Source organism: Phalacrocorax carbo, unplaced genomic scaffold (assembly GCF_963921805.1).
Source record: "Phalacrocorax carbo unplaced genomic scaffold, bPhaCar2.1 SCAFFOLD_56, whole genome shotgun sequence".
NCBI lineage: Eukaryota > Metazoa > Chordata > Aves > Suliformes > Phalacrocoracidae > Phalacrocorax > Phalacrocorax carbo.
The window spans coordinates 335,734-363,497 of record NW_026990375.1 but is presented as its reverse complement, the minus strand read 5'-3'; positions in this window follow the sequence as shown (position 1 = coordinate 363,497).

Genomic DNA, 27,764 nt, shown 5'->3' with positions numbered 1-27,764 from the left:
CCCTGTGATCTCCGTCTCCCTCTGTCCAGCTCCCTGTCCCTAGGTTTTAATTCCTGCCTCTGCCCGCCGTAGCCCGTCTAGATTTTCTCTCGGCCTCTCTCTCTGTCCGGCTCCCCCTCTCTGTGTTCTAATTCCACGTTCTCTGTCACGTAGACCCGTGCTGTTTGTTTGTCCTCATCTCTCTCTGTCCAGCTCCTTGCTGCTATGTTTTATTTCTTCCCTCTCTGTCTGTCTTTGTAGCCCATTGCCGTTGTGTGGTTTTTTTTTTTTTTTCCTACTTGTTTCTTCATGTGTCTCTGTCTGCCTCCCAGTGCCTGATCTTTAATTCCTCCTTCCCTGTAGGCCGCTGTTCCTTTTTTCCATTCTACATTGTGTTCTCTTTGGTCTCCTGTTCTTATTCATCGATTCCCTCCTCGCCGCCCTGTGGCCTGTCCCCATTTTATTGTTGCGCCTCTCTCCCTCTCTCTGGCTTCTTGCCCCTGTTTTGAAAATTCCTCCCTCTCTTCTCTCTTCCCTGTTGGCCGTGTGATCTTCAGCCTTTCTCCATCTCTTTCTGCCCAGCTCTCTGTGTCTATTCATTAATTCTTCCCTCTCTGCCCTGTAGCCTGTAGCTTTTGTCCTTTCTCCATCTTGCTGTCTCTGGCTTCCCCGTGACCCTGTTTTAGAATTGTTTCTCTCTCCTTTCTGTACGCATTGCGATTCCTTTTGCTCCCCATCTCCCTTTGTTTTGGGTGTTTTTTTTTGTTGTTGTTTCTCTGGCTCCCTGTCCCTAATTCTTAATTCTCTGCCTTCTCGTGCTCTGTACCACGTAGCCCCATGGTTTGTTTTGTGGTGTTCCCTCCCCAGCCCCTTCCCTCCGTTGTTGGCTGTCTCGGCTCCCTGTCCCCGTGGCTTCATTCTTCCCTTTCTGCCCTGTTCTTGTCGCTTGTCTTGTCTGTCTCCATCGCGCTCGGTCCAGCTTCCTGCCCCTATTCTTCTTTCCTCCCTCGCTGTCGTGCTGCCTGCCCCAGGTTCTTTGTGCGTCTCCAGCCTGCTCCTCTTCCTTCTTTGTTGGTCTGTGTCCTGCTCTTCCCCCCTCTTTCTGCTGCCTCTCTTCCCCTCTCTCTGCTGCTTGTATCTCCACCTCCGTCAGGCTCCCTGTCCTTCTCTGGCCGTCCTGTTCCCTGCCTCGTGCCTTCTCACTACACGCACACACGCCCCCCCGCCCCCGTCCAGCCGGCTGCCGCTCTTCTCTTCTCTCTTCCTACTGTCCTGTGCCCTGCTCCTCACCTTTGGCGGCCTCCCCCTCTGTCCAGCAGCCTGTCGCTCCAGGAGCCGGGCGACGGACGGTCCCTTTCCTGCCAAACGCGGACAAGCGCGTGCCGTGGTTTAGCCCCAGCTGGCAACTCTGCACCAGGGAGCTGCTTGCTCGCTCCACCCTCAGTGGGCTGGGGGAGAGAGCTGGAAGGGTAAAAGTGAGAAAAATCATGGGCTGAGATCAAGACTGTTTAATAGGTAAAGCAAAAGCTGTGCGTGGAAGCAAAGCAAGGAATTAATTCACTCCTCCTTTTCGGCGGGCAGGTGTTGAGCCACCTCTGGGAAAGCAGGGCTCTGTCATGTGTCATGGTTACTTAGGGAGAGAAATGCCGTAGCCCCCCCCCCCCCCCAAGGACTCCCCCTTCTTCCCCCAGCTGCGTGTGCTGAGCATGATGTCAAATGGTATGGAATATCCCTTTGGTCAGTTAGCTGGGAAAGCTTTCCCAGCTGTCCCAGCCTACTTGCTGGTGGGGCACTGAGAGAACCAGAAGAGGCCCTGACTGTGGAAGCAGTGCTCAGCAAGAACCAAAACATCTCTACATTATTAACGGTGTTTTGAGCATAAATCCAAAACGTATCCCTTCCTAGCTACTGTGGAGAAAATGAGCACTATCCCAGCCACCACCAGCTCCGTGCGGCTGCGGCAACGGCGGCCGAGGTGGCCTTGGGGCAGGGGGAGCGTTGGGGACCCTGAGCCACGAATCGCTCCTGGGACTTGTTACGTGCGCGCCTGCACCAACAGCTGCCCTCTCCTTTGGCCTGAGGGCTGCGTTTGCGCTCCCTTGGCGTGGGGCAAGGGGCTGTGACGGAGCCCGGGGGAGGAGGTGGTGCACTGTGGGGGTGAGGGGAGGGGGCCCCCCGTTGCTGCTGCGCCTCAGCTGTGGGCGGGGTCTGGCTGGAGGAGCCCCAGGTGCGGGCAGTGGGGCTGGTGGTGCCGGCTCCTCCCTGGAAAAGGGGTGGTGCCCTGCTCCGGGGGGCCAGTGTGAGCCGAGGGCGGAGCGGAGCGGAGCTGTGGCCGAGCGTCAGCGGGCTGCGAGTGTAGCGAGGGAGGAGGTGAGCGGGGGCTGGGTGGGGGGCCGCTGCGTGCCGGGTCAAGCCCCGAGGAGGGCTGCGGCGGGGCAGCGGCGGGTCGGAGCGGGCGGTGGGGAGAGCGAGGCTGTGCTGAGGGCTCGGTGGGGCTTCCGGGTGCATCGGCGGGAGGGACGGTGCCCCGCAGGGTGAGAGAGCGGGGAGGGCGGGCTCGCGGCGTGGCGGGAGCTGTGGTGGTGCGTGTGGCGGCTGGGCGGGCGGCCGTGTTGTGGCGCAGAGCGTGCCGGGAGCTGTAGTCCCTGTGGCGGGGGGCTGCCGGGCGGCCGTGTTGTGGCGCAGAGCATGCCGGGAGCTGTAGTCCCTGTGGCGGGGGGCTGCCGGGCGGCCGGGTTGTGCCGCAGAGCATGGCGGGAGCTGTAGTCCTTGTGGCGGGGGGCTGCCGGGCGGCCGTGTTGTGGCGCAGAGCGTGGCGGGAGCTGTAGTCCTTGTGGCGCGCGGCTGCCGGGCGGCCATGTTGTGGCGCAGAGCATGCCGGGAGCTGTAGTCCTTGTGGCGCGCGGCTGCCGGGCGGCCGTGTTGTGGCGCAGAGCATGCCGGGAGCTGTAGTCCTTGTGGCGGGGGGCTGCCGGGCGGCCGTGTTGTGGCGCAGAGCGTGCCGGGAGCTGTAGTCCTTGCGGCGGGGGGCTGCCGGGCGGCCGTGTTGTGGCGCAGAGCATGCCGGGAGCTGTAGTCCTTGTGGCGGGGGGCTGCCGGGCGGCCGTGTTGTGGCGCAGAGCGTGCCGGGAGCTGTAGTCCTTGCGGCGGGGGGCTGCCGGGCGGCCGTGTTGTGGCGCAGAGCATGGCGGGAGCTGTAGTCCTTGCGGCGGGGGGCTGCCGGGCGGCCGCGTTGTGGCGCAGAGCGTGCCGGGAGCTGTAGTCCTTGTGGCGGGGGGCTGCCGGGCGGCCATGTTGTGGCGCAGAGCATGGCGGGAGCTGTAGTCCTTGTGGCGGGGGGCTGCCGGGCGGCCGTGTTGTGGCGCAGAGCATGCCGGGAGCTGTAGTCCTTGCGGCGCGCGGCTGCCGGGCGGCCGTGTTGTGGCGCAGAGCATGGCGGGAGCTGTAGTCCTTGCGGCGGGGGGCTGCCGGGCGGCCGTGTTGTGGCGCAGAGCATGCCGGGAGCTGTAGTCCTTGTGGCGGGGGGCTGCCGGGCGGCCGTGTTGTGGCGCAGAGCATGGCGGGAGCTGTAGTCCTTGTGGCGGGGGGCTGCCGGGCGGCCGTGTTGTGGCGCAGAGCATGCCGGGAGCTGTAGTCCTTGCGGCGCGCGGCTGCCGGGCGGCCGTGTTGTGGCGCAGAGCGTGCCGGGAGCTGTAGTCCTTGTGGCGGGGGGCTGCCGGGCGGCCGTGTTGTGGCGCAGAGCATGGCGGGAGCTGTAGTCCTTGTGGCGGGGGGCTGCCGGGCGGCCGTGTTGTGGCGCAGAGCATGGCGGGAGCTGTAGTCCTTGTGGCGGGGGGCTGCCGGGCGGCCGTGTTGTGGCGCAGAGCATGCCGGGAGCTGTAGTCCTTGCGGCGCGCGGCTGCCGGGCGGCCGTGTTGTGGCGCAGAGCATGCCGGGAGCTGTAGTCCTTGCGGCGGGGGGCTGCCGGGCGGCCGTGTTGTGGCGCAGAGCGTGCCGGGAGCTGTAGTCCTGGCGCAGTGGCTGCCGGCCCTGTCACGTGGCTCGCCGGGGCGCGGCGGGAGGCGCGGTGTTCCGGCGCTCGGGTGCCGGGCGGCCGTGCCGCGTACGGTAGGCGCGGTGTATTTTGGGGGTTGGATTCGTGTTGATTTCTGGGGGCTTCCAGGTGCGGCCGCTCCCCGAGAAGCGGTGAGTTCCCCGGGAGCTGACAGAAGGGAAGAGGGAAAGGAGGAGGACCTTTTCCCCCTGCCCAGGGCGCAGATGATGGCCGCCGCCTCCCCGGCTCACCGGAGCTCCCGCTCAGCCTCCCCTGGCCCCCCCCTTGCCCCGTGCGCCTGCCCCCAGCCCCGGCACCTCCCCTGAAGCGTGCTGCGTAGCCCTTGGCCGCCCCCAGGCCCTGTCGTGAAGGCAGCAAGCCGGCCCTCGAGCGCACTGGATTCCCCCTCGGCGCAGGGGCCCTTAGCAGTAGCGCGGGGAAGGGGCGGTGTGTCCAGAAGCCCCTGCGCAAGGAGGGGCTTTGGCCAGGGTCGATCGACGGTAATGACGGTCGCTGTTTGTTCTTTCCCTCTCCCAGAGACCGTGCTGAGGACGTGGTTGTCTGTCCTTCCCCCGGGGATGCCGTTGACTGCGGCCGTCTCAGGCTTGCGTGGCTTCTCTCTGCCCGGTGTTGCCATCCTCGCAGCGCGGGGGCGAAAAGGGACACACAGAGCCCTTCCCGGCTGTGGACAGGAGCTGCCTCGGCTGAAGCTGGAGACGCCAACGAAAGGTAAAGCAGAAGAAACTGAAGGCGCTCTGGCTGCCAGCTGCCTTCCTGTCGCAGGCAAGAGAGAGCCTGTCCCTGCAGGTGAGGGAGGGAGGATCCCCCTTCGTAGCCCGCAGCGGGCCAGGCCACCAACGTGCACCGCAGGGTCTGTACGCGTAACCGGGAGTTGGGTACGGGCGTGTAGTGCACGAGCGAGCTAGGCTACGTGCCTAGGAAGCCTCATCTCGTAAGAGCGGTAAGACACCCATGTATCCTCTTTAGGTGGAGGACGGCCTAGAGTCTGGAGCTGCAGAAGAGGCAGGGCGGAGAGGAGGGGAAAGAAGCATCTGAACGGCTAAATTGTGCCAGCAGCGCTGAGAGCGAGAGTCGCGGTGAGTCCTGGGCCACTGGGGCCCCGTTGCCTCTCTTGTGCGTCCTGGGCCCTCCCTGTCTCTCCCCCCTGGCCCCCTCTCTTTCCTTACCTGCTGCAAAATTATTTTTAGGTTTTTTTTTTTGCGTCCCCCCGCCCCTTCTTTCTCCATCTCACTCTGAGTGGCTCCCTGCCTCCCCGTCTTTTTGGTCCTCCCTCTCTCTGTCCTGTAGCCTGTGGCTACTTGTTCTTTCTCCGCCTCTCTCTGCCTGGCTCTGGCTCAGTTTTTTATTTTATATTTATGGAGAGAGCATCAGGCGTCCTCCTGTCTTTGCAGGGCTGACCCTGAGGAAGTGTGGTCCGTCGGTCGATAGCATGAATATATATATATTTTGTGGGTGCACAAATCCTTTTCAGAGTGTCAGAGGGTAAGGGTTTTGTTCTGTTCAGCGTAAACATTGTTCTGTTTGGTGTATTTGTCGAAGATGAGAGTTTAGTGGGGGAGGTAGTCAGCTCTCTGGCTGGTTTGAGGTGGGCTATACGTGTTTGTCGGTCACCTCTCACCTGCCAGTTGTTTTGAACTAGTTTTTTCTGGTTTTCCTTGGGAGTCACAAGGGGTTTGGGGCTCCCCGGTGGCGGGTGCTGTGGCCAAAAGAGAGAGCAGGGTCACAGAGTGCCTCATATATGGGGCTGGCCTCGGCCATCTCCTGCACAAACTTCTGGTATGTAGCGATCGGGATTTGATTTCCTGAAGGAGAGGATGATGGAGCTCATCATAAGAGCATAATCATTTTCTCTTCCTTTGGCAGTACGGGCACCCGAGGGCCAGCCTGCTTTTGAGGAACAGCATGAGGATGTCGGTGTCGATGCTCAGCAGTGGAAGGAAGCTTCTTTTGGAGGCCAAGAAGATGAAGTGGAGTACTTATTTGTTGTGTTTGATTTTCATTGCGGGGATGGGGAGGGGTGGGACATGGAAAACGCGGTCCCAGGCAGGGGAGGTGTCTATGATGTGGGAGGCCGTGAGAGAGATCATGGACGCTGCTGGACAGGCGTTAGAACCCGTTGCTCAGGTTGGACGGACCCGGCAGAACCACTGCACCATCTTAAGTAACGCCTGCTCACATACTGAGATTTTGGTAGTTGCCCCCACATCCCCGTTGGCTTTTCCTCGTCGAGCTTGTATTTTGGCAAGAAGCGTCTCTCGTTAAGCGTTTGGGTCTAAGGGGTGTCCACGAGGCTACGTGGTGCCCATCCCCATGAGATTTTGTGACCATCAAGTGATATTCAGCATCCGTCTTATGCCCGTCTCCTGTAACTACTCTGCAGTTTTCACTTAAGGCTTGATAGCGCAGCGTTAGCTGAGGGCGGCATTTCCCGCGCTGGCCCCGCCACGCCGACGGCGTTTCCCCTGCCGGCCGCTGTCCGTTCCCTGTAACTGTGACTCTTGTCCTGGCAGAACCTTTGCCAAAGCCACCTTTGTGCTCCACAGCAGTCTGTTTTCTGTCTCGAGTATGTTTCTTTTCGGTATCGGCTACCCCAAAGCTGTGTACCGTTGGCTCAGGTCTCTCCGTGAGCTTCTGTGAGTAGAGAGAGCCTTCCTCTGTTTTTATCGATGCGTCTCCTGGGGTGGTTTTTTGTTGTCCTTTACAATTTAGTTTTGTCCCAGCTACTGAGGTGTTAATTTAGCTGCTTCGTACCGTTCCCGATACGCTTGTATATTTCCACGTTTCTTTTCATGTTTTTTGTCCTTTGAGACTGATTCAGTTCTGTTAAGGGACTGAGCGAGAGAGAGCGTTGAGGTGACTCCGAATGGTTGATGGTTTTACAGTAAATGATTTACTTTATAACCAGAGATAATTTTTGAGAAGGGGCTCTTAAAAGATTTCATTCTGCTTTGCCATTCTGCTGGCGTAGATGAGCCCCAGCCTTTCTTCGGGAGGCTCATTCTGCTCCTGGGCTTCTCTGGTACTGTTCCTTGAGTTGGTTGCAGGTTTTGAGCTGTCTAAGCTCTTTGGGTAGGTGTGTTTTGACATTTAGAGAGGGGGAGGTTTCTGGCTGAGGTAAGAGAGCAGTCAAAGTTGAGCAGCAGATATATATTAGGAAGTATACTTGTACGAGCTTTTGTTTTTCCTCGGGTCAGTAAGTTTGTGTTGGATGTTCAGGGGTAGCAAGATGGTCTAATAGTGTGTTTTGGATTGTTTGGTTTTGTGGGGGTGTTATGGTTTTGTCTGGGGTTTTTTTGGTGTTTTGTTTTTGTGTGTGGTAGGTTTTTTGTTTGGTTGGTTTTGCAGGAATTTTATGACTTGGCCGAGGGTAGAAGCGTATATTTTTCCCACCAGTTTTGCCTGTGTGTTGTGCAAGTTGTTGACGTTATCTCTCAATAGGACTGATGCTGAGATGCTGCGGTAGGGGTTAGGGTGAGCGTGTTGTACGCGTCTGTATGTGGAGCTCTAGCCTTCCTTCAGAAAGCAGCAGGGACGTAACGCATAGTGTGTGTCGGGGTACGGAACTGCTCGTCGCCTTTCCCGATCGCCCGCAGAGTACCACGTTGTCCCGAGAACCTTTGCAGCTTGCGGCAGGTCCCTCGTAGATTATAAGCATCGGGGCTTCTGTTATTTTGTGGGCCTGTAGAGAGCACGGAGTCTGCGGGAAGCCGGAAGGTGGGAGGTGCTCGCAGAGCGCGGGGCAGAGGTGGGAAGGGCAGCTCCCGAGGAGCGGCTGACAGAGGGGCTTTAGGGGTGCAAATACAGGGCGGGAGCTGTCGGGAAGGAGTGAGGTTCCTTCCCTGACAGTTCAGGAGGAGAGGAGGGGTTTTTGAAGTCTTGGTACCGGGGGATGGTTGGGAAAGGGGTGTTCAAGTGTTAGCTAATGGTCGCGTTCTGTGTGCAAGCAGCCTCCGGTAGCCCAGTCTCCTTCCCCGTACGTGTCAGCGCGGCCGCTCGAGCGTGCTGTCTGCCGAGAGGTTCTCCACGCGGCTGTTCACGGAGTCGCTCAGGAGTGAGTTACCTACAAAGGGAGAGTGTGTCACTACACCAGCCACGCCCGTTTGCTTCCCGTACTGCTTTTGGTGTTTGCCCTATCGGTGTAATTTTTGTGTGTTGCGTGGTTTGACTTTTTCTTGCACTTTAAGTCATAGGTCTAGGGTTAAGCAGGACAGTCGAGCGAGGCGTGGCAGCAAAGGCGAGCAGATGGCGTCGTGTGCTGTGACGGGGCGGGCTGTGCGGTCACTCGTCTGGGATTTCTGCCTTTGGGGTCTCTGTGTTGCCAAACAAGTCAGTCAGAAGGATTTGTTAGTTTGTTTTGCGTGGTGAGCTCTTGCTTTTGGAAAGCAGTGTCTAATATCTGTGTGCCTCTCCGTATTTCCCCAGAAGTGGGCCCGGCATTGAAGGTGACAGTTCCCAGCCATCGGGGACGGACCGAGTATGCGAGCAGGTGCCTGACGCGGCCACTGACCCGGGAGGCACGGATCGGGAGGTGAGGGAGCCGTGTTGGCATGGTAGGGGAAAGGATGAGTCTGGAATGTGGCTGTTGGTGGAGATGCACGGCAGGGAGCCGGACACGGGAGGGAGGGGGCGAACAGAGCATTGTGAGAAGGTAGGTCAGCACGTGACAACGGAGGGGTCGTGCAGTGCGAGCACCTATGTGACTAGTTAACGAAGGGACTCACAAAACTACATGCAAAGCGGGATGTCTGCCCCGAGCTCGTCGGGCAAGGTGAGCGATGAACAGGAAACTGTAGCAGCGGTTATTTTTGAGGTGTGGAATTGTTTGTGAGCGGGCGGCCGCTTCCAGGCGCAGCGGTCACCTTGTCTCTCTGGTTCTCCAGGCGCCGTAGGTGGCGGCGGCCACGACATCCAGCCTCATTAGAGCGTGGGCGAGCGGAAGTTCACGGCGCTTCCGAGGAGGCTGTCGTTGCGGAAGTGGCCGGCGTTGAGTGGTGCGACGCTGAGTGATGGCACCGCACGTTTGGAGATGAAGAGTGTCCGTGTGACCGCAGCCCCATCCTACGTAGCCTGTGTGGCCTTTTTAAAGGATGGCTTTTGAGCCCCCGGATTTGGAAGCGAAGCTGAGGGGCCGATGCGGTCTTTGTGCAGGTGGCCGGTCGGTTGCGGGAAGCGCAGGGGGGGCAGGCAGGGGTTGTCAAATCAGTGGAGGGGACCGTTCAGAGACCGGACACGTTTGGGCCGAGAGAGGTTGTTTTGTCCTTTCTGCAAAACAGAAGCATCTGCCAGGCAGGGGAGTTCCTGCCTGTGCTTGTGCTGTTGTGTGGATTTTGTAGTCTGTCTTTGTTCCTTCCTGTACTCGGGTCTCGATGTGTCTGTTCTCCGTGCTGAGCAGGCACCTAGGTAGCAATATTGAGGGTTTTGCAAGCCCTGGCTCATCGGCATAATGGTAACCGAGAGCTTCCTTTCTCGCATTTTAAGTCTACTGCATAGATTTGTCTTGTGTCTTAAATATTAGACCTTTATAGAAGGTCATCTTTTTGCGGCGGTGATTAAGGCGGCCTCAGTACTGCTGCTGAAGAGCAGTCTGAATACGCAGGGCCCTTTTCTGGGACCTGTTCCCTGCACCTGAACGTTCTGAGGTCTTTAAGAGCGGCTCGTCGCTCGTGCATCGTCCTAGTTGTGGGTATATGGTTTTTTCGCAGGTGATGATGGTACGTGACATCTCCGCGGATGCTATAGCTGCTTCCTCGCTGCCCTGCAGATCTTCTCGCCCGGTGGCATCTCTGGGCCGGAAGTCCGTGGTCTCGGTGAGAATTTTCTGAGGTGCCGCGATCACGTCGCTTGTAGTATTTGTGAGCAGTGTCGGTCCGTGCACGTCGATGCCTGTGTCAGAGCTGCTCCTCCGCCTGGGGGTGTAGCAATGGTAGAGCGGGGGAAAGAACAGCAATAAGAGTATATGGTTAACGTTAATGTGCGTAGACTGTTTTGGCAACGCCCGTACAACCCTCGTTGGAGCGAGTGGCCGTTGGCAGCGGGCGAGGACGGTAATTTCCGGGGCGTTTTGTGGGTGCCGAGGGGATGACCGTAGCCGTCTGGGAGAGGCAGCTAGAGTGCTAGCTGAGCAGAGGGCATCTCTCAGCTGTTCAAGCTTGTACGTGCGTGGGGCTTAACATTTGATTGAAGGTATTTCCTTTAATGGCATGCAGTAGTTGGGCTCTAGATGGTATTCCTACGTGGAAGCAAGACCTGTGGAATGGTTAAGCTGTTGCTGTGCGTCCAGGTGACTTGTTCTATCATGCTGTTCTTGCAGAGGATGAAGATGGAGCTGTGCAGGGTGATAGAGCAGAGCTGAGTAGAGCACACTAAGGCGGCGGGTCCGTGTGCAGGATTAAAGGGAAGATGTGACTGAAGGCTATTTGAGGAGCATTTCAGGTGAGCTGGGTCGCAGTGAGGAGGCTCATGGGGCTGGTGACTTTGTTCTCTTTGCTCTCAGGAGCACAGCGCTATCCCTAGGGGCTGGCAAGGTTCTAATTGTGGGGCCGGCGCCCATCGGGTGCCTCATTTTTTGCGTTACAGTTTAAAGTGTGGGTCACTCTGGTGTTTGAGGAGTTTCTGGGCAGTTGTCTGCGGCGTCGTTCCCAGATGCATGAACAGCTCTGCTCTGTTGCTGTCCATTTTCAGGGAGCGTGATTTCTTTCCTGCATCCTTACAGTCTTAGGTCTTGTAGCCGGGCTTCTTGTGCCTCCTCCCTCTCAGTTTTGAGAGGAACTTCTTGTCACGGGCCCTGACGCTCTTCTAATCTTTTTGGATCGCGTTAGGGCCTCCTTGCGTCACTGTCAGGGTTCCGCAGGTCTTGTTGCTGGACGAGCTCTTCCGTCCAGTTGTCTCTCTGTTTGCCGAGAGCGTTCTCTCGTCTCGGAGGCGCGCAGTTTGTAGTGTTTCTCATAGCGTTGGTGTGTGCGTTTGAGTTTGTCTCGGACCGCCTTGCTGGCCCTGTAGAGTCGGGTAGGTGGCACAGCGATGAGAGCTTAGGGTTCATCTGTTGCTGTGCCAAGGCTGTTGGGGGAAAGGTTGTACCGTCATCTCGGATTGAGTGGCCCTCCTCAGCGGGCGAGGACCGTAATCACCGTGACATTTTGTGGGCTCGGAGGCCGTGACCGTAGCTGTCTGGGAGAGGCGGCTAGAGTTCAGCTGAGCAGATTACCTCTGCAGGGTGTTCAAGCTTGTACGTGCGTAGGGCTTCATGTTTGAAGTCATATGTTTGTTTTGATGGCAGGTTATAGTCGGTCTTCAGGAACCGTTAAGGTACTGCTGTGCAACCAGGCGACTTGTTTGGTATTGGTTTTGGAGATGCCGAGGGACGAGTCGTGCAGGGCGACGGAGGGGAACTGAGGGGACCGATGTAAGCGGGTGAGGTGGTGCGTGGTGTATATAGAGGGAAGATGTGACCGATGGCTCTATGACTCCGTTGCTCCTTGCGTTTGTCTTTTGGTTTGGGTTTGAAGTAGCGTAGCAATGAGCAAAGGAGGCAAGTCGAGCAAGGCGAGTGGTGATTGGTGGGCTGAAGTAGCAGCTCTTTTCTGAGGTGTTGTGTTGCTGGGGAAGTTATAAGCAATGCGTGTTGTTTGGGTGTTACGGACGGCGGGCGAGCTGGACACGGCACCTGGAAGTGGCGTAGGCTGGGAGGGAGGCTGTCGAGGGAAAGGGGTGCGAGACGGGGATCGGTGCGGGCAGGCTGTGGCATCGGGCAGCATCTCGGGAGGTGCCTTTTCGCTTGGCTTTTTGCAGGTGCCGCTGGCAGGCTCGGAGCGGTGCTGCCGCGTGCCTATGAGAGGTCTGAGAAGGTGGGGCAGCGGCCAGCATCTGAGACCAGAGAATGCTGTGGTCCGTCGTCGAGCTCTTCAGTTTTGTAGGTAACACGTGGGCCGTCTTTGGAACGGCGTATGAGCATTAGAAGCGAGCTGGGTAGTAATGAGGAAGTCACGGGGCGGTGATTTCTCACGAGCGTAACGGTAGTTTACTGTGTGTTGATACATTTGGTGCCACAAGCGATGACGGAAGCGGGGTGTGATGCTGGAACCTGTGCAGAGCAGGTGAGCCGATGGGCATGTTCCTTTTGATGAGGGGGGTGCTCTGGAAGAGAGCTGTGTTGACCCGTGTGATACTTATTGCTGGCTCTGGTGTTTTTTGGGGTGTTTTTTTTTGTTGGTTTTTTTTTTCACGTGATGAAGAGGCACCTGGCCACTGCGAGAATATCCTGGTTAGCTGGTGTGTTTCTTGTTGTGAAAGGATTCATAATCTGGCCCATCTGAAAGCCCCACAGTGTGACTTTTGTTAGGAAGAGATCTTGAAAAATTGAGATATTTCTTATTCAGTGAGGTTGCATTCTATGAACTTGCCATCAGAGTGCATCTTAGAGACAATGTCTTTGTCAGTAGAACTCATCAGCACAAGACTTGCGAAGTACTGCTTTTTTTTCTAAGATGAAAAAATCAATGGTCCTTGCGGAGATCCAAGCACAGCACATACTCCAAATGTTGATGGCATTGGTAGTGCTTGGGTTCTCAGTTGTAACAGTCGAGATCCCATAAAAATACGGTTCCCCTGCATGCTTCGGTACAGCCAAACGCATTAGCATATCTGCCGGTCCTTCTTGGTAGCCCCATGTATTGCAACACTGGGGATTTGATTTGCGTGGGTTTTTGTTGTGGTATTTTTTTTCCCCAAAAGAATTAAAACCGTATCGGGGATCTCTTAACTCACCGATTCTTCTGTCATAAATGAAAGTTTAAAAAAAGCTAACAGCGTCTGATTTACGACGTGACTTGCGCTGTTTCAGCTGTAACTGCCGAGCAGATGTAGCGTACGATTTGTTAGGTGTAATTAAGCAGGTAGGTATTTGTTGTAAATATTTAACGAGGGGCGACTGAATGTTGGGGTGGGGGCGGTTTTTTCCTGCCGGTATTTTGAGGGAGCGCTCTTAAGTATTTTATTTCAGTCTCGCTTTGGATGCGCGTTTCCCTGGCAGTTCAGCAGCATCTCTCGGGCGGGGCAGCTGGGCGGACGTCCCTCCCGACTCCATAACACGCCAAAACCCCCCAGTCACGTTGCTGCTGTGTATTTTGGAGATAGATAATCTTATGGCGGGTGTGAACGGCTGTGTGAGTTAAATGAACGCAGAAGGAAAATGGAAAGCTTTCAGAGCCTAGACGCTCATATTGGATGTGCGTAAACACGCGCCCGCCTTCTCAGCACAAAGTGCATTACTGAGATTTATTCTTAATTTTTTACGTTACTCTTTCAAGTTTGACGCTTCGCTTCAGGCTTCATGGAGCCAGGCAGCAAGACGTGCGGCGGCAGGGTGAGGGCTGTAGCTGCTGCGGCGGATCTGTAAGCGGAGGTTCCGGTTCCGGTACAACTTTGCCCCGCAGCCTCACGGGGTTATCTCCCCGCAGCGGTGCCGTAAGGAAGGGATGAGACGTTTTCCAGCACCAGCCAGAGCGTTCAGTGTTACGCGAAGAATCTGTTCAAAATGGTATCGGTTAGTCTTAATACCGTTTTCAAGTGTTCCAGTCCCTCTAGCTTTTAAAGGAGGTGTTGTGTTTTGACATGACCCGTTTGCCCAGAATCTTGCTGCGGCTCAATTTCCTTCCTATCCCTTGTGCTGACTGAGTTCCTCCATTTTCTTCTGTGCTATTTTATTCACGTGCTGAAATATAGTTTGGGATTTCTGTTTTTCAGATGTCTTCTCAGTGTCTCGTGATGCTCAAGAGATGCCCCCCGGCCCGGGTTTGCCTGCCGGTCGTTAAGCGTGGTGAAGGTAAGGGGCCATCCCTCTGCCTGGGGGCTCCCGGCTCTGTCTCCAGCGGGTGCCCCGCAGGTGCGGCCGCGAGGGCTGCCTGGTGGGGAGAGTCGGGGCCCCCAGGGGCCAGGGCTGTTTGTCGCCCCGGGGAGCCCGTCCCAGCGCGGGAACATGTCCGAGCAGAGCCCGAGAGAGACGTGACACCGTCCTCTGGCACGCTCCCGCTCCGCCGTGGGGCGGCCGCTAGCCTGCGGACAGGGGCTGGGGGGGCTGCAGCTGTTTGGGGGGCTGCCCCACCTTTTAGATTTTAGCAGAGCTCCCCCTTTTCTGGGGGGTGGGGTGTGTGTGTGTGTGTGTACCTTTGTAAATGGCACTATTAAAGTAATGAGCTGCAGGTTGGAGTAGATTCCCTTGTTTAGTGCCCTTCTTGGGGGTGAATAAAATTGGGGGGGGGGGGGGGGGGGGCGGTGTGATGATGTCATGCAGGGCACCCCAGTGTCACTGGGGGAGCTGATAATGCGTCAGAGGAACAGGTGAGTGGGGGCGTCATGTAGGGGTTCCCCCCCAAAAAGGGGGGTTGCAGCCCCAAAATGCCTGAAAATTGAGGGGGGCTATTACAAAAACCTCTTATTTTATATATATTGACATGTCATATTAATTGATAGATGTATAAAGGGATTTTAAAATAAGAACTTCTCTCTCCTATATTATATAACGGATTTCAGGATACAAAAATTCTACATTGAGATACAGGGTTTTAAACCACAAAAGTAACTCGACTGTCTAAATATCTAAATTAAAAAATAAAGGAGTTTAAAATGAAGAAAAAGGATAGATGAAGGAATTCAAAGCAGAAGAAAGTCTGACTAGAGCGAGCATCTACGCTTAGTGTGTGTTACATAGTCTAAGCAGATGTGTAATCTAAATAGAGGTTATATAGAGTGAAATAAGCCTAGGTATAACTGTAAGTAGATGTCTAAATAGAGAAGTCGAAAAAGATTGAAGTGTCAAAGGGTAAGTAAGCAGATAGCTAGCCTAAATAGGTGGTTTATATACGTGTTAATATGGAAGTCTGAACAGGTATGTGTAAATAGATATGCTGTGTAAGTGTAAATAGCCTAAGTAGGTGTAAGTGTAAATTTAATAGCTAAGTCTAAACAGGTGTTGTATGTAAATGTAAAATAGATAGTATATATAAAATATAGATGTACTCTGTAAGGATGTGTAAGTAGACACACAAGTGCAAATGTCTATGCTATATAAGGTTTTAAAATGCAAAGAAACCATGTTGACAGAGATGTTTATAGAGAGGATTTAAAAATTGGACACACACCCCACCCCCACCCCCCAATCAACTGAAGACACAAAAGCGCTTTCAAATGCTGCCCCTTTCCCGTTCTCCTTCTCCCATCCCGATTTGGGGCCGATTCCCCCAGATGGGGACTTCCCCCTCTGGGGCTGCGCAGGCAGCCTGGGAGCTGCTGCCAGGGCAGACAAACACCCCAAAGCCCCCAAGTCTGGGTCTGCAATGGGGGGTGAAAAACCCCAAACAGGCAAAACACCCAAACAGGTTTGGGGGAAAGAAAACAATTGGGGGCTCCTGGGAAAGCCCACTCCTGCTGGGTTTGTGCAGCTGGAAAGGAAGGGGGGGGGGAAAAAAGCGGTGGGGGGTTGGATGGGTTGGAACCCCACTAACCATTCTCATGCACAAAACCAGGAGCAAAAATCACCGATTTCTTTGTTGTGGAAAGGGCCAAAGAGACCCAGAAGTGAACCGTTTGGAAAAGCAATCCCAACTTTGTTCCTTTGGCTTTTTTTGCTTTTCCATAAGGTAAAACCCCCAAAACCCCCAACAACAAAAAAAGCCAAGCCATCCAAACAGAAATCACCACCACCAAACGACCGCCCCAAAAACCCCAAATTGGGGAAAATTTGGGGTGAAACAGCAGCAGTTTGAGGGGCATTGCTGGGGCTTATCCGGAATGGATTCTCCGGAGTGGGTCGGTTATCTGGAGCGGATCATCTGCTGCAGGTGAGCCCAGGTGAGTTGCCCATTGTGGATTATCCTGGGGGGACCCCCCTGGTGTCAGTCATCCCCATGCATGTTCCCCATGGCGTGTCTGCCCAGACATGCCCCTGTCCGGCAGTGTCCGCCTCCTCCCCCGCCCTCCCTCTGCGTGTGTCTGTGACCTCCCAGACGCTGTCCCCTGAGATGGCCCCCCTGCATGACTTTTTTTCCCCGGTGACATTCCTCCCCCCCGCTTCCCCTGGCCTCCTGTTCTGTGCTCGCTGAAGCCTCGTGCTTACGCAGGATGAGCAGTGGCGAGGCGAGGCGCTGCCAAGCCAACGAAGCCCAAGGCTCAGCAGCGCACAACTCCTTTGCAGGGCAGCCGCTGGCATCTGGTCTGCCTGGCTGCCCTGTGCCCCGACGCACAGCTGCCCCCCTCACCCCGGGCAGCCTGCCTTCAGAAGGGCAGCTGTGTTCCCCTGATGGATTTTCTTCTTTAACCCTCCAGGACCTGTTGACTTGCTGCTCTCCCTGTCCCAGCCCTGATGCCGCAGGCCTACAGCAACTGATGGGGCTTACTCCGGGGGGGGTGTGGGGGTGGGAAAGGGGACCTTTTTCCCCAGGTGGTTTGTGCTGCTTCTCCTCCCTCGGGCGTGGGGTGGGGGCGAGTGGGGCAGGCGGGAGGACAGTGCGCATGCGCAGTGGCGCCTTTGCTGCTCTCTGCTGCCACCGTGCGACCAAGGCGCGGTACTGCAGGCGGGCAGCCGCGCATGCGCAGTGGCGCTATTTTAGCTCTCTACCGCCACCGTGCGACCAAGGCGCGGTACTGCTGGCGGGCAGCCGCGCATGCGCAGTGGCGCCATTTTAGCTCTCTACCGCCACCGTGCGGCCAAACCGCGGTACTGCAGGCGGGCAGCCGCGCATGCGCAGTGGCGCCCTTTCCTGCTCTCTGCCGCCACCGTGCGGCCAAACCGCGGTACTGCAGCCAGCAGCCGCGCACGGGCTGTAGCGACATTTCGCCGCGCTCACTTCTCCACGCCACTTAGTGACACCCCCCCCCCCGCTACCTGGTGACGGCACCGTGGGGGCTGGAGCCGTGTACCACAGCCCTTAGCGACAGGTGTTGACCCCTTGCGATAGCCCGGTGAGGGTGGTGCTGATACTCCTCGCCACGCTCTTAGCAACGGGCCCCGCCCCCGGCGATGGGCGGGCAGGCGGTCTGATGGCTGACCCACCTGGCCCCACCCACCTTAGCGACAGGCCCCGCCCCCTGGCAACGGCCTGGGGGGCGGTGCCGGCTCTCTCCCCTTAGCGACACCCCCACCCCCTGGCAACGGCCCGGGGGGCGGTGCCGGCTCTCTCCCCTTAGCGACAGGCCCAGCCCCCTGGCAACGGCCCGGGGGGCGGTGCCGGCTCTCTCCCCTTAGCGACAGGCCCCGCCCCCTGGCAACGGCCCGGGGGGCGGTGCCGGCTCTCTCCCCTTAGCGACAGGCCCCGCCCCCTGGCAACGGCCCGGGGGGCGGTGCCGGCTCTCTCCCCTTAGCGACAGGCCCCGCCCCCCGGCAACGGCCCGAGCCTGTGTTTGCTCCGCTCGGGGGGGGGCTCGGTTTGGGTGTTTTCTCTCCCCCCCCCTCCCGCGCCGGGAGCTCCAGGCGGCTCCCGTACGGCTCCCGGGGCCTTCCCCCCTCGGGGGGCTCGGCCCGCCCCTTTCGCGGGGCGCTGTGGGAAGGGCGGGGGCGGGGCCCGGGGGTCGCAGAGCCCCAGCCGGGGCTCGGGCAGCTCTCGCTGCCCCCGGGCTCCTCTGGCGCCGGGGCTCCCGTGTTCCCTCGGGCGGTCGCAGCTCTGGGGCTGTCTCAGCCCCCCGGGCAGGCGTGCTCTGGCGCTTAGAGAAGCGGAGGCGTTGCCTGAGGTAAGGCTTCCAGAGCTTGGCGCTCTTTGGCAGCAGCTGTACTAGAAAGGTCCCTTGTGGCCTGCTTTGCTTTTTTTCTCCCGGGATGCTGTTTTGGGCGCTGAGGGGGCGGTGAGGCGGTTTAGTGGTATGGTGTTCTGTTTGGGGTTTGGTTTTTGCTTTGCTGGTTTTCTTCCCCCTTGTGAGATCATTTTATTCGTTTATCATTTCACATTATCATTTACCCCGCGCCATTTCCGTCCCCTCTGGGCAGCAGCGGATCCGCCGCTCGAGGGCGAGGAGCTGGGCCGACAACGGGCCGCTGCAGACTCTGGTCAGGGTACGAGGCTGCTCCCTGGGGAGCCGGCGCAGGGGGCGCGGAGGTACGCGCGGGCACTTGTCGGTGCCCCTGACCGGTGAAGGGGAGGTTAAATTGTAGGAGTGCAAATAAACACATATTATTTAGGGAGGAGTCGTGACTCAATTTAATCGCAGCTATTACTGAACAAACCAGGCAGTCATTATTCCTAATCTGTAATTAAAAAAAATAAAGGCAGTCCTTTTTTATGCCATAAATAGAGTTGCGAGTCATTAATAGCTCAATCTAAATGCAGCCGTTATTAAATCAACTGCAGGCATTAATGACTCCTGATCAGAAACAAAATAAGGAAATTTTAGAATCTAGAATGAAAATCGACCCGGAAAGCTAAATTGGGAGCGGGTAGTACTGAAATTGTAACAGGGCTGTTAGAAAGTTCGGAGGCAGCGACAGCTCCTGCTTCCAACCCAAGCAGTAAACGAAGCTTTGGGTTCTTAAATGAAGAGAAATAAAGGTGAGCTGTTAAACAGTGGCTGGGGTCAAGCGTAGCTATTAAGAAAATTTGCAGGTACGGGTGATTCCTGACCAGAACTAACAATTCCAGAAGATTTAGATTTAAAAACTACAGAGCTAATGGAGTGCCACAACCGCCCGGATGTAACCGCAGCCGCTTTGGGGGAATGCCCCAGCCCCCCCCGCCACCGCTATTAATTACTGCCAAGGAGAGCGAGAGTGAAAGTAGAAGCGGTGCATGTGAAACGCGAGCAGTACGCTTTTCCTAAGTCATCCCTTCGTGTCAGGAGAGGAAAGCAAATGGAAAGAAGATGTTTGCAGGGGGTCTGTGCTGGGTTACCTGCGCGTCTCTTCCGTGCATCCTTGAGGAGACATTTAGCTCCTGTTGGGCGCTCGCAGGTGGGGACAGGGCGAGCTGGAGGCAGGATCGGTGCCGGCACTGGTAAAGGGACGGGCGACGAGCTGAGAGAAGAGGGGGCAAGGGCTGAAAAAGGGTCTCCAGTTCTGCAGGGAAGGCAGCGGGATGTGACTCGGCAACCGCTCTGACGAGTGCAGGGTCATTCGCTGCGATGAAGTCGGGGTCTGTGGCTGGCCCGGAGAGGCAGCAGAAATCCCAAACTCTTTGCGGGGGTACCGGCCAGATTAGGGCAACACCTGAACAGTAAAACCATTTAGGGGAAGCAGAGCTGGGCTGCACCGCGTGGCCAACCTCCCTCTTCTCCGTGAGTCCCAAAGGGGCAGCTCCAAGAATGTGCTGAGAATTAATGTCTTGCGCTAAAAATGAGACGCAAGTAGCACCCACCCGTGAATTTTATTTTCTCTCTCGCTCTGCGGCTCCTGCCTGCTTGTCTCTCCTCAGTGCGCACCTGCACCTGTGCTCGGATGGGGCAGCTGAGGGAAGGTGCTGCCATCTCCCCGGCCCCGGCGGACCGCCCCTCAGCTGTGTCCTCTGTCAGGGAGCGTCGTCATCTCTCCTGCCCCCCAGAGCGTGTCCTGTAGTGGCAGACGCGCGGGCTTTTCCCTGCACGCGCATACGGGAAGGGAAGGGAAGGGAAGGGAAGCACAGTGAGAGCTGGGCTTGTCAAAGCGTAATGGGGGTGGTGGGAAGCGTAGCTAGAACCGGAGAGCTACAGCACAAAAGCGAAGCGGACGGGACACAAAAGTAAAATGGTGCACAGGAATGCTGAGGAGAGAACTCCCGCAGCACACAGGAAATCAGTGTCAGAATCTATTTTCTTCTGACTGCCAAATTAAAAATAATGGCACGCTTTGCAACGCTAAGCTCACTCTAATCGTCTGAACTGTTTCTTTCCAACCCCCCACTGCCCCCAGCACACCGTTCAGCCTCCTCAGCCTGAAATGCCTTGTTTTTCTTCTTTTTTTTTTTTTTAATGACAGGGCAACTTCTGTTCCCGAGGTGGTGCCTACAGTACAGCTATCTCTTCGAAGGCAGTTTGGTTTAGGTCAGAGAATGTTTAGCCTGGACTGAATCAGCCTCTGTTTCTATTTCTGGAAATCATCGGTCCTGTGCATCAAGCCCGGAAAAAAGGAAATATGAACCAAAGGACCTGGGGCCTGCAGGGCTAGGAAAATATTTGAGAAGAGGTTCAGCGGGGAAATGACTGTTTGTCTGTGGGGCGTCCAGGCAAGCAACCCAGCTGCTAGAAAGCGGCGCTGTCCCCAGGATGGCCTCGGCGGTCCCGTCGGAGTCGGGGGAACAAGGACAAGGCAGGGTGAAGCATCTGGCCTGCCGTGTGGACCGTGACTGTACAAAGCACGTGTGATGCACTGCAAGTTTACCTGTTTAAACTGTGAGTTAAAGAAGGTGTGCAGTTGCTTTGTAAACAGCCGACGCTCTAAAGCTACACCCATCTAATTGCTAGCTGTATTAAATCTATCGTATTGCTGTTTCTGCATTAAAAAAGAAAAAACCAACACACCTATGTAAGCACGTCTAAGTACAATGGAAAACCACTGTTTAACGCGTGGCATGTGCGGGTGGTTTTTTTGGGGCGGGGGGGTGGGGTGTATGACAAAAACCTGCGAGAGACACACGCACACACGCACATGTCATGTTTAGCGCTCACCTAAACCCAAAAAAGAAAATCCACTCTTTATTTTGCAGCATTAGCATTAGCTTCCAGCGCACAGCCTGAGCGCGCACCTCTGCTCTCACCGTCTGCTCCCTCTTCAACCGTGCGTGGCTGTCATCAGCTTGCACAGGCTTTGCTCGTGCAAGTTTCCGCGACGGCTTACGAGAAGGCAGGCAAACAGACCCAGCAAGACGCGTAGTGCCTTCCTCTATGGGCTCCGTCCAGCCTTTGTTAAAATGAGCAGAAAAGACATCTGCTGCTGCCTTTGCCCTGACTGACTCTTACAGAGAGCATCTGACTTGACCTGCAGCAAAGCGATGCCCCAGGCAGCAGCACGTATTGGCGCGGACCGCGGTTTCACCCACCTGCTTTACTGCGCCGGTCCTTTCCCACGGCCGATGCCGCAGATGTGGCGCGGCCCACCCCCAGACCTCTTTACGAGGGTTCCCTGGGCTCTGCAAGTCGCCTGCTGGACGTGTTGCTGATTCAGGCACGGGCAAAGTCAGCTTCTTCGCTGGCCTCGGGCCAGGGCAGCCCCGTACCTGAGGGAAACTGAGAATATCTCCAGCGAGATCTCACCGGGAGGCTGGGACCTCGTCAGTAGGGGAGAAGGCCAAGCGACTGACACTGAAAGGGAGCTCTTTGCTAGGCTGTAGATCGTAAAGTTAAAAAAGAAAACAAACCTGCCTTTTTTAAAATGCCCCCCTTTGAGTCTGCCACGTTTGATACAGATTTTTTAAATTGCAGGGTCTATCTCCTACAGGCCTCATGCAAAGGGAAGCGAGTACCTCTGGCTCTCAGGACAAGGGGGTCCCTCAGGAGCCCAGGTGCTCACGCCAGCCGGCATCTGGCACAGCACAGGGCAGGAGCTTTGGCAGTAGTACGTGAGCTGAGAATGAGAGTCCGGCAGCGCCGCACGCTTCTCCTGTGAGCCGCCGAGGCTCGCGCGCTGTGCCTTCCGCAAATAAAAGGCCAGAAGAGTCAGCATTTCTGCTAGTTCCAGCCTCATCCGCACCCTCGTCGGTGTAGCTGTAAGCAAGCGTCCCGTAGCGACTGGGAGCGTGGCAGCTGGGCTTCCTGCGCTGCCTTAGGTTGTGCCCTTGGAGAGACCCTTCTCCGAGCCCCGTGAGCCCCGGGGTGGGTGGGCTGCGGTGCCGTTCAACGCTGAATAGGCACGAAGGCCTGTAAACAAAATGTATTTATATCGCACCCGTACCCGGCAGCCAACCGCCGCTTTATTTACGTATTCTGCACCTCCTGCCGACGCTTTTAAACTTAGCCGATATTGCCGCAGTTTTCACTGACGGGGCAGGGGACTGCCACGCTGCAGGGGCAGTGTCTGGGTGTCTGCCACGGACACAGACGTCCTCAGCTGGGTAGGGACAGGGTGAGAGCTGGAACAACTCTGCTGACATGTACGGGCTGTCCCAGGGCAAGGCTCCTGGGTCTGGGGGCTGAAAGGCGAGCCGCGCTGGGTGGTTGGTGTGGGAGTTGTGGAGCAAGTAGGGGGGAAAAAAAGCAACAAGAAAAAACCATCCAAATGTTTCACAGCAGGTAGAAAGCTTGGCAGAAAGCAAACTGAATGCTGTAAAGACAAAAGCCGAAAGCCGGCTATGGACTGGACGAAAAGAGTCAGTGCCACGGAAGGAGGTTATTTCTTCCACTGACCGTAGGAGGCTTTTTTGTGAGAAAACACAACACCTCTTCTTTCGGCTACGGCGCGGTACCGCAGCAGTAACGGGCCAGAGCGTGCGAGCGCCTCTGGCAGTATCGGTAACGGCCGGGGCACGGCCGAACGGCCAGCCCACCTTCCGCACAAGGAGAACACCGTTCCCCTGGAACGCCACGCAGACCCAGGACGGGTACGGCGGAGGCCGAGCCCAGGCGCCCCCATTGCCAAGGACCACCTTGGCCTCGCAGCGTCTCACGCTGCGGGGTGTTTTGCAGGCCGTGGCTAAGCTCAGGCCCCCTGCTCGTGGCTGCCCCCGGTCCCCCGGCGCCGGTCGGGCCCCAGCCCCCAGCGCGGTGCGGCGCAGGGCAGCGGCCCAGCAGGGCGGCCCCACGGGCCCCAGCCCGCACCCCCCCCCCGTGCCTGCGGGCAGGGCCCCGCGGCCGCCGGCCCCTTCCTCCTCTGCTCGCTCCCGTCGCGGACGGCTCGGTACGTGTCACGAGCGGCAGCCCCGTTCAGCCGCTCCCGGAGGGCGCGCGGCTCTGCCCGGCCGTGACCGGGGCCCGCAGGGGTCTCTCGCTCGCCCGCTCGCCCCGAAAGGAGCCGGCCCCGAGCCGGCGCGTCCCGCCCCGCCCGGCCCTCGGCGCCCTCGCGAGCTGAGCGCGGCCCGGCCAGCAGGGGGCGCTGGCGCTCACCGGCTGGGCGCGGGGGCGGTCCGGCGCGGGGGCGGGGCCGGTGGGGGCCGGTCCTTCCGGCCGCCCTCTAAGGGCCGCCCCGCGGGGCCCGGGCTTCCGGTGGCGCGTGCGCGGCGGAGCGGAGGTGGGAGAGGTGCGTGGGGCGGCCGGGTCGCGAGGGGTCTCTTTGCGGTGCCGGGGCCCCTCTGCGGCCCGGCGTGGGAAGCCCGTGGCCGGCGGAGACTGCTCGGAGCTGGGCGGGGAGCGCCGCGGCAGTCCGGCCGCAGGCAGCCATCCCCTGCGGTGGCCGGCATCCCCTCGGGACTCGTGGAGGCCTGGCGGCTCCCGATCCTCGTCTGCGGCAGCCGCCTGAGAGAGCAGCGCGGCCGTAGCCGGGGGCCGGAGAGCGCTGGTGGGTGAGTTCGGGCAGCGGTGAGGGCTCCGTGTGGGCCGGGGGTGGGGGGGGCTCCGTGCGGGCCCGACCCTGGGCCGGGCGGGGGGGGCCTCCGTCGCCGGCCCGGGCCGGGCTCGGTGCCGGGCGGGGGGAGCTCCGTCGCGCCGGCCCCGGGGCCGGGCGGGGGAGGGGGGGGCTGGCTCCTCCGTGCCGGCCCCGGGGCCGGGCTCGTGCCGGGGGGGGCTGGCTCCTCCGTGCCGGCCCCGGGGCCGGGCTCGTGCCGGGGGGGGCTGGCTCCTCCGTGCCGGGCCCGGGGCCGGGCGGGGGAGGGGGGGGCTGGCTCCTCCGTGCCGGGCCCGGGGCCGGGCGGGGGAAGCGGGGGCTGGCTCCTCCGTGCCGGGCCCGGGGCCGGGCGGGGGAGGGGGGGGCTGGCTCCTCCGTGCCGGCCCCGGGGCCGGGCGGGGGAGGGGGGGGCTGGCTCCTCCGTGCCGGGCCCGGGGCCGGGCGGGGGAGGGGGGGGCTGGCTCCTCCGTGCCGGGCCCGGGGCCGGGCGGGGGAGGGGGGGGCTGGCTCCTCCGTGCCGGGCCCGGGGCCGGGCGGGGGAGGGGGGGGCTGGCTCCTCCGTGCCGGGCCCGGGGCCGGGCGGGGGGGTGGGGCGCTGGCTCCTCCGTGCCGGGCCCGGGGCCGGGCGGGGGAGGGGGGGGCTGGCTCCTCCGTGCCGGGCCCGGGGCCGGGCGGGGGAGGGGGGGGCTGGCTCCTCCGTGCCGGGCCCGGGGCCGGGCGGGTGAGGGGGGGGCTGGCTCCTCCGTGCCGGGCCCGGGGCCGGGCGGGGGAGGGGGGGGCTGGCTCCTCCGTGCCGGGCCCGGGGCCGGGCGGGGGAGGGGGGGGCTGGCTCCTCCGTGCCGGGCCCGGGGCCGGGCGGGGGAGGGGGGGGCTGGCTCCTCCGTGCCGGGCCCGGGGCCGGGCGGGGGAGGGGGGGGCTGGCTCCTCCGTGCCGGGCCCGGGGCCGGGCGGGGGAGGGGGGGGCTGGCTCCTCCGTGCCGGGCCCGGGGCCGGGCGGGGGAGGGGGGGGCTGGCTCCTCCGTGCCGGGCCCGGGGCCGGGCGGGGGAGGGGGGGGCTGGCTCCTCCGTGCCGGGCCCGGGGCCGGGCGGGGGAGGGGGGGGCTGGCTCCTCCGTGCCGGGCCCGGGGCCGGGCGGGGGAGGGGGGGGCTGGCTCCTCCGTGCCGGGCCCGGGGCCGGGCGGGGGAGGGGGGGGCTGGCTCCTCCGTGCCGGGCCCGGGGCCGGGCGGGGGAGGGGGGGGCTGGCTCCTCCGTGACCGGCCCGGGCCCGTGCTCGTGCCGGGGGGGGGCTCCGTGACCGGCCCGGGCCCGTGCTCGTGCCGGGGGGGGGCTCCGTGCCGAGCCCGGGCCCCGCAGAGAAGCCCTGGTCGGGCATCGTTCGCTTTTGCACAATGTAGGGCTTTCCCCGTTTATTTTCTGTGTACTGTGTTTTGGGCCACCTGAAACCCTTTGGCCGGGGAGGTTTGGTGCGGGGAGATGGCAGGTCTGGAGCCTGAAAGATCTCGGGTGGGGGGCGGGGGAGGTATTTTTGCCTTAAAACTCTGGGCCCACCTCGTGTGTCATGTCGTGAGTCTCGTGACTGTGGCAAATGGCTCAGTCGGGCGTTTTCTGAAAATGTATTCATCCCATGCAGATGTCATCGGGATACAGATCATCTGCATCTTCATGCTCTGACAAGACAAGATGCTGAGACAGGGATGAGCTCCAGAAGGACTGCTGAAAAGAAGAAAAAACCGCACTCCACAAAGTCATGGGGTTTATTTTTGCGTTTGGGGGGGTGGGGTGGCTTTAACAAAAGAGTGCAGTGTTGGCTGGCAGCAGCCTGCAGGGCATTTTTGCTGCCTGATCTCTCCTTTTCTTCTCTTCCACTCCTCTTTCAGGGCTGTAATTGTCATTTGGATAGTTTTAGAAGAGCAGTTAAGTTCCTCGCCTGTGTCAATGTGCTGATAATACCAGGAAGGTGAACGCTTGAACCGGTCGGGCGGGTGGGAATAACTTGGCTGCAGGTAGAACTTCTGAGGGAAGACCAGCAAAACCAGGAAGCAAATAGCAAGTTCCCCAAAAATGTGCGGGTGTCAAACACGTAAGCGTTTCATTGCCGAATGTTTTTGGGAATATGTTCCAAATGGCTATTTTTGGTAAACATAAATTTTCAGGAGATTCAGGGTTGTGTGTGGCAAAACATGTCCCTCTGTTTTTGTGTCCTGCCGCACAAACGGCGGGCGGCAGGGCTCTTGTTCCCCGCTCTCGATATTGCCCCAGCAGGGCTGCGATATTTAGACCTAAGTGGGGATGGGTTTAGGAGTGGAAGGAGAGAGAACGCCTGTGTTCTGTAAGGGCTGTGAATGCTGACCCTTTGTCTCCGTCTGCTGCTTTTCCTGTGCGGGTGATGAAGCTGTTTTACTTTTCTCTGTCGTTCCTGGTCTAAATAGCTGCAAGGCTGTCGCCGCTGTGGGTGTGCAATTTGTGTTGCTGTGTTTCTGTGGAGTCCTAGCCACGGCTCGCTTCTAGTGTGGCCAAGGGTCAAGGTAGGGCTTTCAGCTTAAAGCTTCAGAAGCGCTGCGCGCTGAGATGGGTGTAGGTGAAACTGCTGTTGCGCCTGCAGCTGTGCTCTCAGGGATGCTGGGCGGCTCCGCATCAAACCGGCGAGGTGCCCGTGGACCTCCGTCGGGCTGCGCCCTGGGTGCGCGAGCGTGCCGTGTGTTTGCTGTTCCGGCTTGTACGTGCGAGGGCTTAACGTTTGATTTAACGCATTTCCTTTAACGGCAGGCTGTAGTTGGGCTCTAGATGGTATTCCTACGGGGGCGCAAGAGCTGTGGAATGGTTAAGCTGTTGCTGTGCCTCCAGGTGACTTGTTCAGTAACACTGTTTTTCCAGGTGCAGATGGATGAGTCGTGCAGGGCAACGGAGGAGAGCCCAGGGGAGCGCTGGAAGAAGGTGAGTCTGTGTGTAGTACTGGAGGGAAGATGTGACTGATGGCTATAGGGCTCCATTATGGGTTTTACTCTTTTTTTTTTTTTTTTTGTGATCTGAGGGCACTAAGTGATGAGCCGAGCGTGATCTGGGCCCTGGAGGTGAGTCAGGCAAGGTGACGGGTGCTTGGTGGGCTGGAGTAGGTGTTCTTTTTCAGGTTATTCAGGATTTTTTTTTCCCTTGTCTTCACTTTCCCATCCCAATTTGGGGCCGATTCCCTCAAACGGGGACTTCCCCCTGTGGGGCTGCTTATGCAGCCTGGGAGCTGCTGCCTGGGCACAAAAATACCTCAAACCCCCTGACTCTGGGTCTGCAATGGGGGGTGAAAATACAGGAAGAATTCTGGTGGAAAGAAAACAACTTGGGGCTTCTGGGAAAGCCAACTCAGCTGGATTTGTGCAGCTGGAAAGGAAAAAAAGGGTGGTGGTGGGGAAGGAACAACCACCTAAAAGCACCCACCAACCATTCTCATGCACAAAACCGAAAGTGAAAATGACCATTTTTTGTAGGGTAAAAGCACAAAAAGTCCCCACAGAACTCAGTAGTTTGGAAAAGCAACCCCAATTATTACATTATGTAAAGAAGGCAGGGGAAAAAAAAGAAAACCAAAACAAAACCCTATCACAACCCTGATGCCACATGCCTACAAGCAGTTCCTGGGGCTTATTCTGCGGGGGTGGGGGACCCAACCTTGTTCCCCAGGTTTGCTGTGCTGCTTCTCCTCCCTCGGGCATGGGGGGGGCGGGCAGTGGCATGGACAGTAGCAAGCACCAGATTTTTTTAAGCAGTCGAGAGGAAAGGACTGAAATGCTCGAGACGCTTTGCTGTTTGGTGCAGAGGCAATGAACGGTGCTGCCGGGGCTGCGAGGGGGAAAGGTGCAGAGGAATAGAAGCTCTGTGGATGCAGCCAAGTTACGGTTTCTGGATGGTATTAATCGAGAAGAGTAATTCAGATAATGCTGCTGCCCAGCGACCAGAGTTGGGTACTGAGCCCGGGAGCCGCGCACGCGCGGTGGCGTCCCTGTGATCCCCATTGCTCTCTCCGCAGGTGACAGCCCTGCGATGCTGCGGTGCCTGCGAGGTGATGCCGCCGTGCTCGTTGCTGCTTCCTGGTAAGGAAAGGCCTCCTCCGCTCCTGCTGCAGCGTGGTGGTGTGTCGGACACGATTCCCTGTGTCGGGTGAGGCCTAGGGCTGCCGGCGAGGTGAGCGAGCCCCTTTGGTGGGTGCCGGGGTGTCTCCTTGTGTGCCTGCACTACTGGGGCTGGTGGGATGGGAAGCTTCAAACGACCTGCCGAGGCAGGCTTCTGGTATGCTAAAGGCGAGCGGGTGAGGGCAG